Source organism: Stegodyphus dumicola, chromosome 6, assembly GCF_044657685.1.
Source record: "Stegodyphus dumicola isolate Sdum_Otavi_A_Nest chromosome 6, ASM4465768v1".
NCBI lineage: Eukaryota > Metazoa > Arthropoda > Arachnida > Araneae > Eresidae > Stegodyphus > Stegodyphus dumicola.
In genome coordinates this window covers 113,172,936-113,193,172 of record NC_140773.1, presented here as the reverse complement: position 1 = coordinate 113,193,172, position 20,237 = coordinate 113,172,936, and the positions used below count along the sequence as shown (strand labels likewise).

General features: G+C 31.8%; 1 pseudogene across 1 annotated transcript in view; it reads right to left on the bottom strand.

Moving 5' to 3' along the window:
• The window catches only part of LOC118193079 (putative cytochrome P450 12a4, mitochondrial), a 42,781-nt pseudogene extending 25,895 nt beyond the window's left edge, over positions 1-16,886 (bottom strand). Inside the window, exons 1-4 of the transcript XR_015041699.1 lie at positions 16,807-16,886; positions 8,441-8,668; positions 5,114-5,348; positions 3,022-3,212 (exon numbers count right to left, since the gene is read on the bottom strand). The product of XR_015041699.1 is annotated as a putative cytochrome P450 12a4, mitochondrial (transcript). The remainder of the gene's footprint in view (positions 1-3,021; positions 3,213-5,113; positions 5,349-8,440; positions 8,669-16,806) is intronic.
• Between the last annotated feature and the right edge of the window lie 3,351 nt (positions 16,887-20,237).

Below are 20,237 nucleotides of genomic sequence, written 5' to 3'. Positions count from 1 at the left end.
GCTGGATTTCTCAATCAGCTAGTTGCATTGTTTGTTTTTACTTAATCTTGTTGCATGCCGTCAAGATCAAACAACTTTTAAGAATTGTTCTGAAAATGTTCAGGGTAGTACGTAGGACAGAATTAACCATGGAAAGGATTCCAAGACGAACTTTATAACTTCAACGCATTTAATGAAATAAGTAATACAGTGATTTAATGAAAGAATACAGTAACAAAAACAATATTTAAAAGTCAAGGATTATTGAAGCCATCCATGAAATTTTAGATCCAAATATACCCCCCCCAAATAAAACTAGTATGTATAATGAATTAATTAAGAAATAGATTCAATATGGGAACAGAAAAAAAAAATTGTTTCAATCTTTAAAACAGTGAAGTGATGAGGAGCTGTTGAAGAATAGTACTGTGACACCTATCTCCAAAATCACTGCACCACTGGACATGGTGTAAGAATAAAAATTCTATTTGCGTTGGAAAATAATCTTTCTTGTTTCTAGACCAGCAGCTGAACTTTATGGAATGCTTTGTTTGTGAAATAAGAAAATATATCACAACACTTCCGTTTAACCAATCACTAAGAAGAATTTTAATTTCCGAAGTTAAGTTCATCGTAAAATTTCCTTTCAACTCCCTGTAGAAAATATAAATTATTAATGAACTGTCAAAATCACTTAACAAAATTTCATCTTCTCCACCATTTGAAAACAATGTCAAAGTTGTATTGGAACTACTAAAAAGCACTTTTAGAGTTTGATACGCCTTTGTATTTTTCAGAGTGACATTTAGAGCTAATACAGAGGCTGTTCACATATTTTTTAGACGATGTATATTGTATTTACAAAACTAAATTACATAAAATTCTTGTGTTTTAAATGTTCTATTTGACATACCTTATTCTGAATTATCTTTCGACACCGCAATTTCCAGGATAATAATACCTTTTTAAGTGGCAGAAGAAGTATTCTATCCCATTCCTCCAGAACAGCTTTCCAGAGTCCTGTTAGGATTTTGGGACAACGTTTGGATAATGCAGTTTTTAAAAGTCCGAAGGCACAAAAATCCATAGGTGACGCATCGGGAGATTTAGTAGGGATATCAGTGAAGGGTATGGCCTTTGTTAAATATTTGCATAGTCACCTGTAGTAACGGCAACCGCCGGCAATAAAAGGAGGTGCTTTCCTTAGTGGCACCGCAGTTCCTTTTAGTTCGAGCCAGAATAGACCTGCCCGGGGAGAAGCCAGGGGATGAGAGATTCCGGTTTCCGCCCTGTTCCGGTTCCCGTCTTGTTGCGGATCCAGTCCTGTTCCGGTTCCCGTCTTGTTCCAGTCCTGTTCCGGTCCTGATCCAGTCCTATTCCAGTTCCAGCGTGGCCGTTTAAGTCCAAAACACGTAGGAGCGGATGTCTGAATTCAGCGAAATGGAGATATAAGCCGAAAGGGCTAGATGGATTCTGTCTTTTAAGGGAAAGTGTTCTTCACCGTGCCGGCATAGCTGTTACTTTAAAGCACTTTGAAGTTTTTCCACCCAAGATGTTAAGTTTTCGTTTATGATGTTAAGTTTTCATCAGTGTTGAAGTTCCAGTTAAATAAACCTTTAAGTTTTAGACAAGGTTTTTGTGTTCTTCAGAAAATTTTAGATTCGAAGTCAGATATAGCACATAGGATTATTATCGGAAAAATCAACAGCCTTGATACCAGTTTTTTGTTCCATTTCTTTTAGGAAATTTACAGTGGATTTTGATGTGTGACTGCTAGCTTTGTCCTGATGGAGTCTCACAGATCGATGGCACTGTGGGTAAAGCGATGGTATTTCATTCAGAAAAATTGGGGATAAAATATGTTTCTGATAGTATTTGGAGTTAATCTTGACATTTTTTTGCACTCTCTTTATTTTTAACTTGCCATTATAAGAAAAACCAGCAACAATCATGAATCCCTTAGAAAAACTTTCTTTCGATTCTTTGAACCATGTACTTAAATTTCTTTTCTCCCCTTTTATGATAATAAATGGCTCTCTTTTTGTTACAGTCATTTAAATACACCCACGCTTCATCTACTGTGACAATTGTTTTCCATTTTTCCTTGGATAAATGTTTCTCATATAGAATTCTACAGCGTGTCCTGCGTTGAGCGATGTGCTTTCGAAGAAGACGATGCACATTGCGTTTTTTCGCTTTCTTAAGATTTAAATCAACGTTTATCATTTTGTTTACAGTGGACACCGAACATTTTAATGATTTTGCAACTGTCCTTTGACTAGGGGGATTTTCTTTTAACATTAAACAACGTACCTTTGCAATAGTCGAAGATGTCCGTTTTTTCCTTATTTTGGTCCCACTTGAGGCTCCAATTTGACGTTTTTTATCTTTTTTGTTGATGGTATTACCTATCGACGCTTCAGATATCACAAAACCATGACTCTCACATCGTTTTTGGATAACGGAGTATGCATATTTCTCTTCGGAAAGAGCGTAAATGTAGCCTTCGAACCACTGCTTTGTTAAATTCGCCATTTTGAATAAACACTAAACTTTCAAGCCACAGATGATAATTTTGACTTTTAAAAACATAGTACAATTGCAATGACTTCTTTTGCAGCAAACGATTTTTTATTACCGCTTAACAAAATTGTCTAAAAAATGTGCGAACAGCCTCTGTGTTATAAAAGAACATTCAGCTCTGTGGCCTAATTGTAAAGACTAATTCTATCCCATTCCTCCCGAACAGCTTTCCAGAGTCCTGTTAGGGTTTTGGGACAACGTTTGGATAATGCAGTTTTTAAAAGTCCGAAGGCACAAAAATCCATAGGTGACGCATCGGGAGATTTAGTAGGGATATCAGTGAAGGGTGTGGCACCGTCTGTATGGAAGTATTTACTTGAAATGTTAGTGTGTCTGAATATGTCTAGGAACATAATTCGATGTACTGGAAATATTTTAACTTATGGGCAGGTCAATATTGTATTTAGAAAATATCTCTAAACCTCAATAGGCATAACATAATAAGAGATATCTACTCACATTCCAATGCCCATTTGTGCAGATCTTGCAAAAATTCCGGTACTTCTTTATTATTGTCTCTTTGTTCGTAAATTCGCTTCACTAAATCTCGCGCGACATCCTGCATAGGATAGAGGTAGGCTTGGATAGTTTTGGGCTTCATGATGTGCTTCTGAGTTTTCGATCTGAGGTCCCACCATTCTTTGCCATCCCTATATGAAACGAAATGTTTTTAAATGTCTTTAATACAATTAATGCTATATGAAATAAAGCTTTTCAAAAGAAAGTAAATTAAATTTTTAATTTCTTCCAGAAGAAACATTTTCCAGAAAAAGAAAATCTAAAATATCGTTTGATGTGTTATTTTGTGATTTTACTTTAATCACATTAAGACAGCTGATGAAGTTGTTACTATAAGCTTTTAAAATTTCTAATACTTTTATACTCAAATAATGTTGCACTTTATTTTTCATGAGACGAATTATTACTAAGAGTTTTTGAGATGTTTCCGAATTTAATTAATTAATCTTTGAATATTAAAAATATGAACATATATTTGCAAAATAGCAAGCTTTCATAGAAGTTAGCACCTAATATTAAAATATTGGTTGTAAGGTTTCTTTATATTGATTAACCCGTTATTTTATGTTTTGGACCTTTAATGGCACTTTTTCCTTCCATTTTCCTCCAGAATGCAAATTAGTTCCGATTGTATCTAAGGTGAGGTATTTTAGATTGTAAGACAAAGCATGTTTTGCCTCTCGAGGCCGTGTTACTACGTTTCTAGAGCAGATAAGGTTTATAGTCTTCGGCCTTGCATTATAATTACCGATGGTGAATATACATGCCGGTTAAGTTTTCAACCAACTTCCCGTTAACTGATCTGTGTAGCTTTTGGCTACTATCTTATTTAACTTACATTTGACATTTGACTTACTGTTATCTCGCCACCAGTGGTTGGCTGATTTGTAAGCACCAAATGTGCCTTCTATTCCTCTTCTTTTTAAATAAAAGGTCTTTTAAATAAAGGTATACTCAAGTAGTTTCAGTAGTTGTTTTAGACTTAGCACTAAATCGTTTAACGTCTACCAAGAGTTTGATCGCTATTGAATGATCGTTAAATACATCAAACGTCACATGGTAAATTCCAAACCTATTTAAAAGTATTTCACATATAAACAGTAACGTTGAGTTTGATTATTGACATACTATGAGTAAATCAGCAAATAGTTAATATTCTGATCTCAAGCATAAACGTTTTATGTACCTCATATGAATTTTCTAAAAAATAATAAATTTGCAACTTTATTATATATATGCATTTAGATACAAAGAAAATGTGAATAACTTTTAAGTGTCATATTTCCAATAAAAGGACATAAACCGATATGGAAAGATTTTTTTTTGTTACATTCAGAATGAAATCACTAAGAGAAGAAATAAAACACTTGTATTAGATTAATGCATAACTATTGATCACCGACTCTTGTTAGATTGATTTTTCAAGCAAGCTCATTTTTAAAAAAAATATTATAATTTAAATAAGCTCCGATTTCGTAGCAATTTTCCAAGTTCCTGAATTTTTTTTACTTCAATGTTAATAAAATGAAAGAAGTTGAATGAATAATACAAACTAAAATTTGCTGAAGTAAATATGAAAGTGTTGCAATTCTTTCAGAAGCCTTCTATAAAATGAATCGCCAGCAAATTCTATACCATAATTCTCGGTAATTATTTAAAAATAGAAAATTAGTTCTTTGAAATTTATTAAATAATATAATATATTTTCAAGCTCAACACTACGTACTATGAAAAATTTTTGAAATTTTATTCACAAAATTTACTAAATATTTTATAGTGAGTACGAATTTTTCTCTTCTTTACTTGGCTTTGAGTCTTCAAATAATATACTAATGTATATCGAAACACATGAGCAGGAAAATCATTTTCTAAGTAATGTAACTAATGAAATGTAAACCTCGTTAAGGAATCAATAACGACAATTTTTTTTACTCTTCTGTTCAAACACAACAATAATTTTGTTATTTCCTAGTATCCATTTCAATTATTTTCCCTGACCGAATTTGAATAACCTAGTCCAACTTTTACTTACAGCACCATAATTCCAGTTGTCTTGTACCATTCCTTTCTATATTCCCTGTATGCTTTGAGAGTTGAAAATTAACCCCTCGTTGGGTACTGGCCTTCATTTTTAAACAATATCTCCATAGTCTTGGGATTATAGCTCTGAATAATATTTAAGTGTCCAATTTTTTCACGTATTATATCACCATACTGAGCGTATTTTTGTCGATCGGCTATATGCTGCTTTTGAAGACTGTAACGACCTGTAAGAAGGAACAGTATTTTAGAAATATATATATATCTAAGCATTTCGTGTGAAATATGACCAGTTAATATTTCTTGCTTTAGGTCATTTGATGTAACATGATTTTACACCCTACGTTAATATAATAATCAAATAAGTATTAACCAGTTCACGACAAAAATTTTCCTTCAAACTCCGTACACTTTTAGACATCCTGTACACAAATATAAGCACCAAAAATTAGTGAAGGCCATTGATAATGCCTTATTTGAAAAAATTATTTGAAACAAATATTGTCATAGAATTAATTCACATCAGGGATCTGGCGATATCTATGGATACGTCTTCCTGTAGCTGCAATGACTAGTCTACGACTGTTGTAATCACGTCGATTTTAACGACTATCCTAACGCATTAATTAGATTCAACATACATTTAGAGAAACGTATTGTAACTTCTTGCTCATGTTATCTATCTCATATCATGAGCAAACTTTATCACAAAGGTGGAGAAGATTGGTATTTTCCGCAGTCGTTTACGCTCGTTGCAAAATTAGTGCTTACTGCAATTTTTTGCCTATTAGTTTTTTCATAATGTTGGTTATTCATATTTCAAAACTCCTATTTTCGAGCTTCTAAATGTTGTACTTTCATATGTTTTCAGAGATCATCAAGGGTTATTTTTGGTATGTGAATTTGTATATATATGAGATCCAACAAATGCAAGTTTTAGAGTTAACTTTAGGCTCGAAATGAGTAATATTTATCTTATGAGATCGATCGTGCCGTTAAATTTCAAAATTAAGTATGCTCAAGGAATCGCAAGTATAATTTAAGGATTAACATGGCCCGTATGGATTAGCTTTCTTACGGCCCTCATCTTATTATAACTTCCCTTATTTTTATGAATTTGGTAACTGAATCTATTATTTATTTTATACATTAGCATAAATGCATGGATTTACCAACATTGTCTATAATTTATTAGGATGAGTTATATCAATCAGCTACAATCATATTAGTAGTGTATAAGATGGCATTTTCATTACTAAAATGCATTTTACTGTCGCACAAAAGTTTAAAATGCTTGCGTTAATATAAAAAGGCTCTCATTTTTAAGTACACAAAAAAAAAAAAGGACTCAGGTTATACAAACTGCTCAAATAACTGAACAGTTATATTAAAACAGCAGAATCAAAAATAGGCAACTGTTTCTAAAATGCTGAAGGCTTCAAAATTTAGCAAAATCACTTGAATTTCCATAGCATTGTAAATAATGGTCCTATTTTATTTATAAAAAAACAGTATTAAAAATGCCTTATCTTAATATATATGTGTTTAAGAAGTATTCAGAAAATGAATTGATTTAAGATTTTGAGATATTTTAACAGATGAAAAAATAAGGTAATGATAAGAAAACAATTCCTATTATTTGTCCTTCTTTCTGCTCTAAACAAGAGTTACATTTTTCAATCTGTAGCAAGAAAGACGAAAGCCTCCGCTCATATACTGAACCGATTCAAAGATGAAATCTTTTTTATGTCATTGTAAAGAACAGAACTATCAATTTTACTTGATTAAATTACAGTAAAAGAAATAAGCTGATAATGCAAAAACAAATTTTCCGTTTTTCTACTTAGCTACTATATATATATTTATTTAAAATCTGTATTGTATAATAAGATCTAATAAGATCTAAATTTAACTCTTACGATACAATAAGATATTATAGAAAGTAAATATTCATTCGTACGAGCATAAATTTTTCAATCTGTAACAAGAAAACTGAAAAAAAGCCTCTTTCATAATGAACCGACTGAAAGATAAAATCTTTTATCATGTCCCTGTAAATATTAAATTACAGTAAAAGAAATAAGCTGATATTACAAAAACAAATTTTTCTCTTTCTGCTTAGTTACTATAAATATTTACTTAAAATCTCTATTAATTTTGGCTTTTTATTTAACGCTTTTATCAACGAATGTATGCGAATAATTGTTGACGCACATAATTACTAAATTACAGACTATATTGGCTCATTCAAAAAGTAAATAAATAACATAAATTTGCTTAGCGTCCAAAACATTATGCAATTAAAAATCCAATATGCCAAAGAAGAAGTATTTTAGATTCTCATATTATGTACTCTATATTTATTAAAGTTCCTAAATGTTAAAGTGTGAAGTAGGAAGTTATTTTATGCCACTCAAAATTTGCCTTACAACCAATTCAGTATTGTTCACGATAATAGCTGAAAGCCAATATTAGAAAACCTTACTCTAATCTGTTTCAATATGATTACAAGTAAGTTTAATAATTATGTACTTTAATTACGGTAATTAATATTCCGTTTCACATTATACCCCTTTCCGCCAAAAAATCAGAAATAGCAATGAAATTGCAGAAATTCAGATGTTTTATCAAATTTTTGTTAGAAGATAAAAATATATAAATTAAAACTAAACTTAGTGGCACAACAGCCCTAAGCCATGGCCTGCTGTGTCCTAGTATCTGTTTTCTTGATCGTGGGCCTCGGCGTGCATGAGCATATACCCTGCACAAGCGGTCAGCTGTCAAAAATATATAAATAGCCTTATTATGCCTCTTAGTGCTTTTTAAATGTGAAAAAAGCTAACTCGTACAAAAAACCCTAAAAAAATGAGCATTCTAGTAATTTATGTCTCAGAATCCGTTTTCAACTACAACATAAAAACTTCGAGTTTTAATTTGAAAAATGCATAATATTTTCATGTAAAATTGTAAATATTTACTAGTCTCTTACATGTATATGCGAATTATTTTTCATTTTTAATGTATTATAGAGTGCGTAAATTCTAGAGCAAAGCAGTGAGCATCAGAAAATTCAATTAAAAAGTAAAGGGTTACGCAAGGCTTACCAAACAATTCTGAAGTGACTTGATTGCAGAAAGGAATTAATACTTAATGTAGCAATAAATTTTACCTTTAACGTGCAAAAAATGATAAAAAATAATTAGAAAACTCGGTCATAGAAATCAACAAAATAAAATGTGCAACAAAATTAAAATAAATGGTAAATGGTATCAATTAATGTTGGTGAGATATCTATTTAAAAATCAAAATCATATCTTACCAATCAGGGGCATATAAACCCAAGCACTTCCAATAATTGGGAAAGTAGGTATACTGGGTATTTGTTCAAAAGGTTTGGCATTTGCAAGTTTAGGATCTTCATATCTGTTTATATCAGCAGCAACAGTAGCCACCCGTGTAACAGACAACACAAATACTTGACTTGAGTGCTTTAAGTGGTGACATTTCCGAAATATATTTCCAATATTATGATATGACATTTTAGTACCTACAAGAATTCAGAATATAGAAATTGTTTAATATTTACTATTCTATAATAAAATAGTATGATACCTTGAGTCAAAAATGAAAGATGTCAGATTATGCTCAGAACAGATCAATAAAACATCTCGATTTTTGTCTACCTTAAATCATATTTAATCTCTCTACAATAATATTTTCGTCCTTTTCTGTACTAAATACTTTGAACCATCTGACACAGCTGTTACCTATCATAAATATATTATTGCAGTTTTAAAGGAAATGTAAGAAATGTAATGAAAATGGTATTTAAGACATGCATTCAGTTGGAAAATGCTAATTAAATGACATCTTACATATAGCTAACAAACTGATGAAACCGCTTAGTACTGTTAGATACATATCCAGCCATTTTCTGGCATAGCCATTTTCTGGCATGCGGATGATTTCCTAAATTTTCTTATTATATAAAAGTAAAGAAAAAAAATTAATTCCTGAACAAAAGCTAATTGCATTGAGGAAAGTCTTGATGAAAATGATAGCTCTAGGTATACTTTACCATAATAAATTACATACACGTTTCATCTGCCAGCTAAGTTAAAGAAAGAGTACTGACAAGAAAGGCTTGTAAAAGCGGGAATACCTTTGATGGGAAAACACTTCTGAAAAAAAAAATTACATATAAACCTGCTTATCTAAAATCGCATAACTGTAAAAAAATAGTTGCTATTCTTGTATCTTAACAAATAAAATAGCTGATGTGGACACCACATGACTTCCTTGTACGGCCTGTTAAATTAGACACATTTTTTGCTGCATTTCATTTAAACTTATTTCCCCGAATTTCATTAGATATAGATTTCTCATGCAATTAATTCTGCTTTTACTTGGCGTCAAGGTAAAAATACAAAGAATCTCAAATACGTAAAAACTCAATCTTCACTAAAAATTGAAAAATACGGGAAAACAACATGTTATAGCACTCATATACACAATTTCAACGTTCTAAAGCCTCCATACGTACGTACAGATGTCACGAAAAAACAAATCTCTCTGAATCCATTTTATACCCATTTTACAATCTGTTTTGGAAAGAGAGTCCTTTATTCTCTCCGGGATTACAATACTTCGTACAAGGAAATAAATAGGCTAAATTATACACATATTTTTCTAGAATTTCAAAATTATATTTTCCAAGTCCGCATATGCTCAATTCTTGTAACGAAGCTTTAACATGATGATCGAATAGCTACATTCCAAACCTTTATTTCTGAGCATGTTTTCCATCTGAGATTTATTTGCTTTCATTTTACTTATTTATTAATTACAGTTAGCAACATATTTACTTTTATTCAGTGTTTCTTTTCTCTTTAGTTCTAGTTTACACAAAAAGATCACATAAAAATTTAATGCAAAAAACTTCTTCGTTATCTTACCTTACGTGATCTCCAACATAAAAGCTTCTCGTATAATTATGGAGCAAGTCACCGGAGGATTAATAGAATGGAGGATTAATAGAATATAAAATTTAAGAAAAACATAAAAATCTAAGAATGCAGTTCTCACGGCATCACGGCAAGATCCTTTTCTACGTTTTAGCTGAGGCCCTTTTCATCACGTCATCAACACGGCTAGGAAAGGCTAAGGTTGTTAACTCTCGGAGATGGGCAGAAATAATTCGGAGACGATCCAATGGTCTCTGCAAATTTTATGAAAGCTCTCTCTTTAACTTGAAGAACTTTGTTTTTATGTACGTTTACTAATTTGCATCCAGGAGTGAGCCGTTGAAAGTACTAGTGGCTAAAGATAAAAATATAAAGGTAATTTTTTAAATAACCATAAAACCTTATAATGTATTTTACAGTAGTTATACGTACTAGATTGAATAAAAGTAGACTAATAATTGTCATTGATTGGGATCATTATTTTTGTAATAATTATTTCCAGCTGATAATATCATATTTTACACACACGTTTGGCATATTAATAAAATACTGGTATATCTAAGGACCGCGCACAATAAATTCTGAAAAACTGTGGAAATTTCAAAATAGACATTAACGGCAAATTGTTTCAATGTATTACGCCCCTATAAATATTTCGTTTCACAAAGATCGAACGACATTAAAAAATATCCGAGATCAAATGCAGTTCAATATGGGCTGTTTGGAGACTGAAATTCCTATCATTCTCTAACATCATCTGTGATACTATTAAAATCTGAATTTACTAAACTATATTTTTTGTTATTAGTTATATCTAAATTTGATTTTCTTTTAATCACTTTGTAAATTTATCACGAACAGTCGGGGTTAATTTTCAATAATAACTTAATTGTACTTTTTGCTAAAACATTTAACGACCTTCGTTGAATCTTGGAGTTCTTTTTAGACGATTGAGGGGAAACTGCAAATATCGCCGCCCCTTACTTACACTTCCCCCCCCAACAGTCGGATACTTGCTCGAAGGCATTCTTCTTGCTTCAGGATAATACTATTTATTCCATTTGGGTGCAGCAAAAAATTTATGAAACAGTATTACGAATAATTAAGACACAATAACACGCCGAATAAGTACTAATTCAGAAGTCAAACAACAAAAATCAGCATTATATTTACAAAATTTTCACAGGACTAGTTTCGATGGTTTTACCGAACCACCATCCTCAGCTGCAAAACCGCAAATGAACAAGATAAGAAATAATGATTAGATAAGATCAGAAAGCCTGGACAAGAATAAGCAAGTGACGCCATTTGTTGGTAAAATCAGAACTAAAACATAATTTCTTTAAAGGCCGAAGGCAAATTTGGATTGGAATTAGGATCGTTAACTAGAACAGAAAGATTTTTATGAATGTGAAATGCCTCTAGAAAATCCAGTTCTCCAATGGAAGATGTTTTTTGAATAATTATGGCAGCAGAAAAATTGAAAGTGTGATTTTCGGACCAACAATGTTGAGCAACAGAAGACTTCTGTGTTTCCTTTTTTCTAACATATGCCTCATGATCCTTGACGCGAAATTTTAAGGCTGTCTTAGTTTGGCCAATGTAAATTAAACCACACTGGCAAGGAATCCTATAAATACCCCCAGGAATTCATATCCGGATATGATTAAAATTTCGCGTCAAGGAACATGAGGCATATGTTAGAAAAAAGGAAATGGGGTCCTTGAGTATGGAACTCGGAATATTATTGATGGGAGAATAAACAACCCGAAAGTTGAATTTCTGCAAAATATGTGCAACTTTATAGCTAATTGATGGAAAGAAGGGAATGACAACAGAATTTTTATAATCTCCTAAAAAAAGAGTGTGCCTTTTAGTGTGTTGAGATGAGAATTTTTTAACTGCTTGATTAATAATGTTGGGTGAAAAGCCCCTGTCAATAGCTATTGCTTTTAAATAATTTAGTTCTTCATCAAGGGCTAGTTTGGAGGAGCAAACTTGAAGAGCACGGAAAACATAGGAATAAAATGAAGCTAACTTTTGTTTAGTCGGATGACATGATTTAAAGTGTGGTGGAAGGCAAACCAATGAAGGTTTACGGTAAACCGTAGTACTGAAGTTGGATGTGTTACGTGTGACCAGAATGTCGAGAAACGGAAGAGAATTGCAAGTCTCAAGTTCAAAAGTGAACTGAATAGCAGGATCAATGGAATTCATTGTTGAAATAACTTTATTTAAATCATCTTTGTTACCTTCAAACAGGGTAAAAGTATCGTCTACATAGCGGAACCATGCCGGGAAGTTTAAAGTTTCAAACAATTTTGATTCATAATAATGCATGTAGATATCAGCCAGGATGGGACTGAGGGGGCTTCCCATGGTTAATCCCTCAGTTTGCTTGTAATATTTATTTTGGAAAACAAAATGTGTTTGTTTCAAACAGAGTTGAGCGAGAGAAATTAGCTCATCAATTTCGATGCAAGAGAAATGAAATTCGCGAATTTACATCAAAAGAAACCATGAGTAAATTACTGGGAGAAATGATTTTAAACTTTTTTACAAACTCTATTGAATTTTTTATGGTGTAAATTTTATTGTCTAATAGAGTGGAAAATCTAAAAACTAAATATTTAGCTAATGGATATGAGGCAATACCTAAATTTGATACAATAGGGCGGAAAGGAATACCACTTTTATGAATTTTGGAGAGAGCATATAATCTGGCACAATTTGCAACAGATGGGATAAGCGAATGTTTTAAGTTGCTTGAAATGATTTGCGAAGATTTGATCGCAGTCTTTATTTTTGACAAGTCCGAAGGTGAAGGATCTTTAGGGATCGGATTATATGGTCCTTCGTTTAAGAGTTTAGTGACACCATCGATGTAAGTGTTCTGATCCATGACGACTATCTGGCCACCTTTGTCGGCTTTTGAAATAATAATAGCCGGATTAGAATGAATTTCGCGAATTGTGGCTCTTTCTCTCGCAGTTAGATTTGGTTTCAAAGGTTTATTATTGAATTTCACATTATGAGCGATAAGATGTCTAAATATTTAGTTTCTAGATTTTCCACTCTATTAGACCATAACATTTACACCATAAAAAATTCAATAGAGTTTGTAAAAAAGGTTAAAAACACTTCTCCCAGTAATTTACTCATGGTTTCTTTTGATGTAAAATCATTATTCACCAATGTCCCAGTGGAGGGTGCATTAAGATGTCTAGAAACCAGACTTCGCGAATTTCATTTCTCTTGCATCGAAATTGATCAGCTAATATCTCTCACTCAACTCTGTTTGAAACAAACACATTTTGTTTTCCAAAATAAATATTACAAGCAAACTGAGGGATTAACCATGGGAAGCCCCCTCAGTCCCATCCTGGCTGATATCTACATGCATTATTATGAATCAAAATTGTTTGAAACTTTAAACTTCCCGGCATGGTTCCGCTATGTAGACGATACTTTTACCCTGTTTGAAGGTAACAAAGATGATTTAAATAAAGTTATTTCAACAATGAATTCCATTGATCCTGCTATTCAGTTCACTTTTGAACTTGAGACTTGCAATTCTCTTCCGTTTCTCGACATTCTGGTCACACGTAACACATCCAACTTCAGTACTACGGTTTACCGTAAACCTTCATCGGTTTGCCTTCCACCACACTTTAAATCATGTCATCCGACTAAACAAAAGTTAGCTTCATTTTATTCCTATGTTTTCCGTGCTCTTCAAGTTTGCTCCTCCAAACTAGCCCTTGATGAAGAACTAAATTATTTAAAAGCAATAGCTATTCACAGGGGCTTTTCACCCAACATTATTAATCAAGCAGTTAAAAGATTCTCATCTCAACACACTAAAAGGCACACTCTTTTTTTTTTAGGAGATTATAAAAATTCTGTTGTCATTCCCTTCTTTCCATCAATTAGCTATAAAGTTGCTCATATTTTGCAGAAATTCAACTTTCGGGTTGTTTATTCTCCCATCAATATTCCGAGTTCCATACTCAAGGACTCCATTCCGGATATGAATTCCTGGGGTATTTATAGGATTCCTTGCCAGTGTGGTTTAATTTACATTGGCCAAACTAAGAGAGCCTTAAAATTTCGCGTCAAGGATCATGAGGCATATGTTAGAAAAAAGGAAACACAGAAGTCTTCTGTTGCTCAACATTGTTGGTCCGAAAATCACACTTTCAATTTTTCTGCTGCCAAAATTATTCAAGAAACATCTTCCATTGGAGAACTGGATTTTCTAGAGGCATTTCACATTCATAAAAATCTTTCTGTTCTAGTTAACGATCCTAATTCCAATCCAAATTTGCCTTCGGCCTTTAAAGAAATTGTGTTTTAGTTCTGGTTTCACCAACAGATGGCGCCACTTGCTTATTCTTGTCCAGGCTTTCTTATCTTATCTAATCATTATTTTCTATCTTGTTCATTTGAGGTTTTGCAGCTGAGGATGGTGGTTCGGTAAAACCATCGAAACTAGTCCTGTGAAAATTTTGTAAATATAACGCTGATTTTTGTTGTTTGACTTCTGAATTAGTATTACGAATATTATTCTCATTTGTTTCATGATTATTTAGTCTAATGTTTTCAGGTATCCTTCTTACCCTCGAAACCACAAATAAATAAATAAATAAATAAAAATAAAAAATAATAAATAAGTAAAAATAAAAATAAAAAATAATAAATAAGTAAAAATAAAAATAAAAATAAAAATCACTTCGAAAAAGATTTTTTAACCAACCCGTTAGCCATAAAATTGACAATCGAGTAGCATTCTTAAGTTGCTTTATACCGGTCATAAATACTGACTTTGTTGGCATAGTTTACTTCCAAACTGAAAACAACTATCAGGCAGATGGAATGGACATCGTGCTTCAAATCTGAAGCCGAAAACGACTCAGTTTTCGATCACACATCCCTGTCTTTTATCGGCCATCATTCGCTCTCTGTCAAATATGGAATGTTTTAGTTTCTGGTGATATTCTCAATGATATTTTCGATATTTTTAAAATTTAAAGTTATTTAGCGGTTTGTTGTTCTGATGCTGAATATTCAGAAAGAACTGTTGCATCGAAAAAAAAAAAAAAAAAATTTAACCCTGGCGATCACGCGGTTTTTATAGATAAAATAATGCATAGTTCCTTTTCCATTCGCCTTGTTCCTTCTTTCCTTTGTGTTAAAATTCCTCAGGGTTGCTTGTTTTTGCAATAAAAATATCTGTATATAGTATAGGTCGGAGATAAGACAATGCTGGATGTAACAAATGTTATGTGTTTAAAAACTGTTTTTTTAACATTTTTATGGATAATACACATTAAAATGTTCAAAACTTAAAACATTTAATTTTTAATTCCACCATGCTATTAAGTAAACTTTATAGCATGTTGGAATTAGGATACACAAATACGATTATTTGAAGGATTTTTAAAAAATGCAATTTCAGTGGTTTGATTTATTTAATTACGGCAAAGCACACTAGGGTTACCTTCCTAGGGGAATGGATGCCTTCGTCGAGGACTTTCTAAAGGAAACTGACTCGTATACACGTTACACATGGGGAAACCACGAAAACGCCCATGCAGCCAGCCCGTTCGCGGGATTTCTCGGACCGAACTCCCAGTGTTCAGCGACTTTACCGCTCGGCCGCTGGTGGGCGCAATTTTAATGATTTTATTTACGAAATTTCAAATTCTCTAAAATTTTGATTTAAATTAATTAAAATTAATAATTTTCTAGAGAAGTAAAATGAAATAATTTGAATGTTATATTTTATTTACTAGCATATATTCTGCATATTATTATAAAAGTCTGTTTTGTATTTTTGCTTAATGCTCTTCATAACTCTTACCACGTTTTTGATAATATGGATGAATATGGTAAGTATTTAAATGTCGAGGAGTAAGAAATCGTGTAATTTAAACTGTCATCATGGAATCTAATTTTTTTAATTTGTCTTTATATTCATATTTCCGTTATAAAGTGTACTGATCAGTATTCATGGAATGAAAATTACGTTATTTTCATTATGTACATAAAATAGTTTTAGAAGTTTTATCACTTTTTACAGAAGAACATTTTTTATTTTTCTTCAATTTTTGTTTCCGGTTAGGATTTCGGATAAGCAATGTTACGTTTATCATGACTTTTTAATATTAAAATATTACTTATTACTGCTATTATTCTGCATACAATTTCTATTTTATGATCGTCACTTAAATTATCCATGCATATTTAAGCACGCAGAAGAAGTAATTGCTCTGAAATTACACCTCGATGATTATCATTGCTATTTAAAGGCATGTATTAATAGCGTATTTTACGGTTATTGCAAACTGATAAGTCTTCGAAAATTTGATTGTGGTAATTTTAAGAAGCATTTGAATAATGTGACGAAAATTTTTAATTTACTTGCGAAGCGGGAATTGTAAGTATGTCCGAGACAGCGAAAAGCATATTGAAAATAGCAGTCTGACAGAACCGACAAAAACAAGCAGGACAAGAAAGCTTATCTTTGAATAGACTTCACACATCCTATAAAAGTATAAAAGGGCTACTCGTATCCGTTCCGTTTACTTCTCACTTCCATGCTATCAATACTCAAAACGAAAATGTAAAACTAACCTCAAAGTAGAGGGAACGCAATGCACAAATGAACATTTTGCATTTTATAAATACAGAAAAATCATAAGAAGTAAATCATCCTTACTTATATGTAGCCCGAAATGTTCCTCTTCGATAATTATAAAATGCTCCTGAATGACAGGTGAAGCAAATCAGTCTCTCAAATTACATCTGTATGAATTTTCTCTTTGTTGCAATATCAGAGCCTTATCAGTAGATAATTACGGAATTCCTAACATCCAATAAAGATTCAAAATCGAGGTAATTCCATAATGAAATAAAATAGCCTTGTCATTCAAAAGTAATAAAGAGCATTATTGATATACTAGAACCAAGATATCGAGAATTAAAAGGTTATTCGAATCTAAAACTGAATAAAATCCCACTTCAGACTTCATAATTAAGGCAGTTTTATTTTTTTTTATCAAATTTTAGTTCAAGGTTATATTATGTTAGATAATCTAATGCATTATGTAATGTACTGTCTTGTCTGCCATTAAGTGATAAGAAACTGTGAAGAATAATCGGATAAGGAAAGCTATAAACATTACTATTATAAAGTCAGTAACAGAGGATTGTTATTTTTAGCCCAAACGGGCGTTAGCCCAAAAGAGCTGTTGGCCACGAAATGGCGTCTTAAGTCGAATTACTAAAAGCATTGAATCATTGTTCAAATTGTTTCTATCAAATATTATTGCCCTATATTATATTTAAAGAAACTAAATAATGAAGAATATGTATATATGTTTCTCGCAGTGTGAAAAAACGACGGTACCTAGAGCCATCAAATTTTGAATAACGTAGTCTTCTACCAGAATATGGGCACCTAGAAGCCCGAATTCGGAATTTGTTTTATTATGTATTTAATATTTTGTATAACTTTAACGAATTTTTATTAAAAAACTCAACGATTTCTAAGCGAGAAATGGTAATACTGTACGGAATAAAACAATTTTATATCCAGGGCGCGAGACTGTCCATCAAAAATTATAAAGTTATGCTCTTTTTAATTATTTTTAGCCCAAAGGGGCGTTAGCCAAATGCACTCAACAAGTGTATTTGTATGTAAATGAAGAAAAAGCCCTTTTGTACGTAAAATAAATTCTGAGAGCTTTCAGCTTTTTTTTTTTTTTTTTTTTTTTTTTTTATTCCTCTTTTTTGAAATAGCTTAGCATAAATTTATTACGATATTAATGCACACATAAAATGAAATTTAAATTAGGGTACACATATCGTATTTGTTGGAGGGTTGTTAATATTATCTCAAGTAAGTGCAGCTGATAGGATATAATTTTATAAAATGGATATGATAATAATTTTATACTTTGAATTAAATACCTTGCGTAAAATTACTTAAGTTGGTATAAGCAAAAACTAAAATGACTTTCTTTACTTTGAATAAAATTGTTTCCAAACTTCAAGCCATACTTAAGGCAACTACTGAATTTTGTATGTTAAAAAAGCTCACAAAGTTTTCTTTCGTATATTTAATACACTTAATAACAAAGAGTATTTTGTTCACCGACGAAATACTCTTTCGTCTATATACGTATTAAATCTCACGATATTCAATTTATGGAATTACTAAAAATAAAACAATAAGTTAAAAAACTTCAAATTTGTGTGAGAAGAAAATTTATCTTTTAAAACTGAAAAGAACGATACCATCAATGAAAATTAAGAAATATTAATATGATGTAGCATGAAATATATTGTAATTAAAAATGAGAAAATGTGAAAAAGCAACTATTTTTAAATCTTGAAAACCTATTGGACCTAGAAAAATGCGCCAAGAAATGAAAATGCATCTGATAATCATGAAAATCAAAAAAAAAAAAAAAAAAAAAAAAAAAAAAGATAAAAAATTTAATCAGAGGCTTTCTCGGAATTATTAGCATAAAAATGTTAATGAAATGAAGAATATGGTGATGTAAAGCGGAAAAGAACAAACATACAGAAATAATAAACACTTTAGTAAAATTTGAAGCACATTTGAGGAAAATAAATGCTTCTATTCAAAACAAAAGCAGTAAAAAATATTGGCTGATGTAAAGCCAGGTTAATTGTCAACTGTTTATAGTTATGGAAGCCGATGATAGATGTTGTTCATTTATGAACCTGGAGTGAAATAATCCAAAGAACATGACTCTATAAACAATGGATGGCAAACTTTTTGTTATTAATTTATGAACCTAGAATGAAATAATTCAAGGGACGAGATTTTTTAAAACATGGATGGCGAACCTTTTGCACAGGACTAGAAATTCCTTTCGGGGGATGGTTCAGGCTCGGCAGGGACCGTACTGGTACTGTCTTGTCTGCCCCTTGGCTGTGGGGTAGCAACCTGGTTATATATTATGGCCATCCTTGGGGGTTTGGTTCGATTCGGTTCTTTCGAAGAGGACTGACAAAGTATGGAACACCCTCTGAATTATTAGATGCTCCCGGAGTGGTGCCCGAGGCAAAGATGACTTCGTTACATTTTTTTTCTATGCGTTTAATCCGTTCTCATGCTTTGTATAAAGCCGAGGGGGGCTATGCCCGCTTGGATGGGTCCCAGAGTTCGAACGTAACAAACTGAAAGGCTAGTCCCAAGGCAGGTGTTCGTCTCTGGATTTCTGTTCATTTATGAGCCAAGAATGAAACAATGCAAGGAACGATACTGCATAAAACCACAGATGGCGAGCCTTTTGTTATTCATTAATGAATCTAGAATGAAATACCCCAATTACGAGACTCTATAAACCATGGATAGCAACCTTTTACGATAAGCGTGCCAGTTAAATTACGGTTTATTATTTTCAGGTTTCCAGTCAGCCACTTTGGTATAGTTCTTTTTTAAAAAAATCATCTTTAACCATTGCTTTCATGTCGAACTACGAAATTATATTTTGTATCTATATTTGCTGTTTAATTATTAACTTGCATCAAATATAAATTGAAAAAAAAAAAAAAAACAGTATCTTAAAAATATTTCAGTTTAATCATAGAATAACGTAAAGTGTTCTAGGGCAAACACCCTTCATTGTAAATGAAAAAATAATAATAATAATAATAAAAGTAATTAATATTAGATGTTTTTAATTTTTTATAGTATGAAAACTTATATATCAATAAAATTCAAAATATATTATTAATTAATTACCTTTATTTATTCACTTAAAAAGTGGTGTTATCTTTAAAGCGCTTCATTTAATATACTTTTCGAAACACATTCATTTAATATTTTAAATAAATACTACAATATTACATTCAAAAACTACATGAATTTAATCCCATCTAGTACAACATGTGTTGATGAACCTTATTATCCGCGTCATTTACATTTGCGTCATAACTTATTATCCTTAATAATATACAAGATTCGCTTAAATCTGAACCAAGGCGATTTCTCAAGTGGATTTTAGCAATAGAATAGCATAAACAATCAGATTGTCATAAAAATAAAAGCAGTACGTTATAATCCAGCTATCTTACCAATGGGTTTGTCAGGACTAATAGGTCTTTTTACTTGCT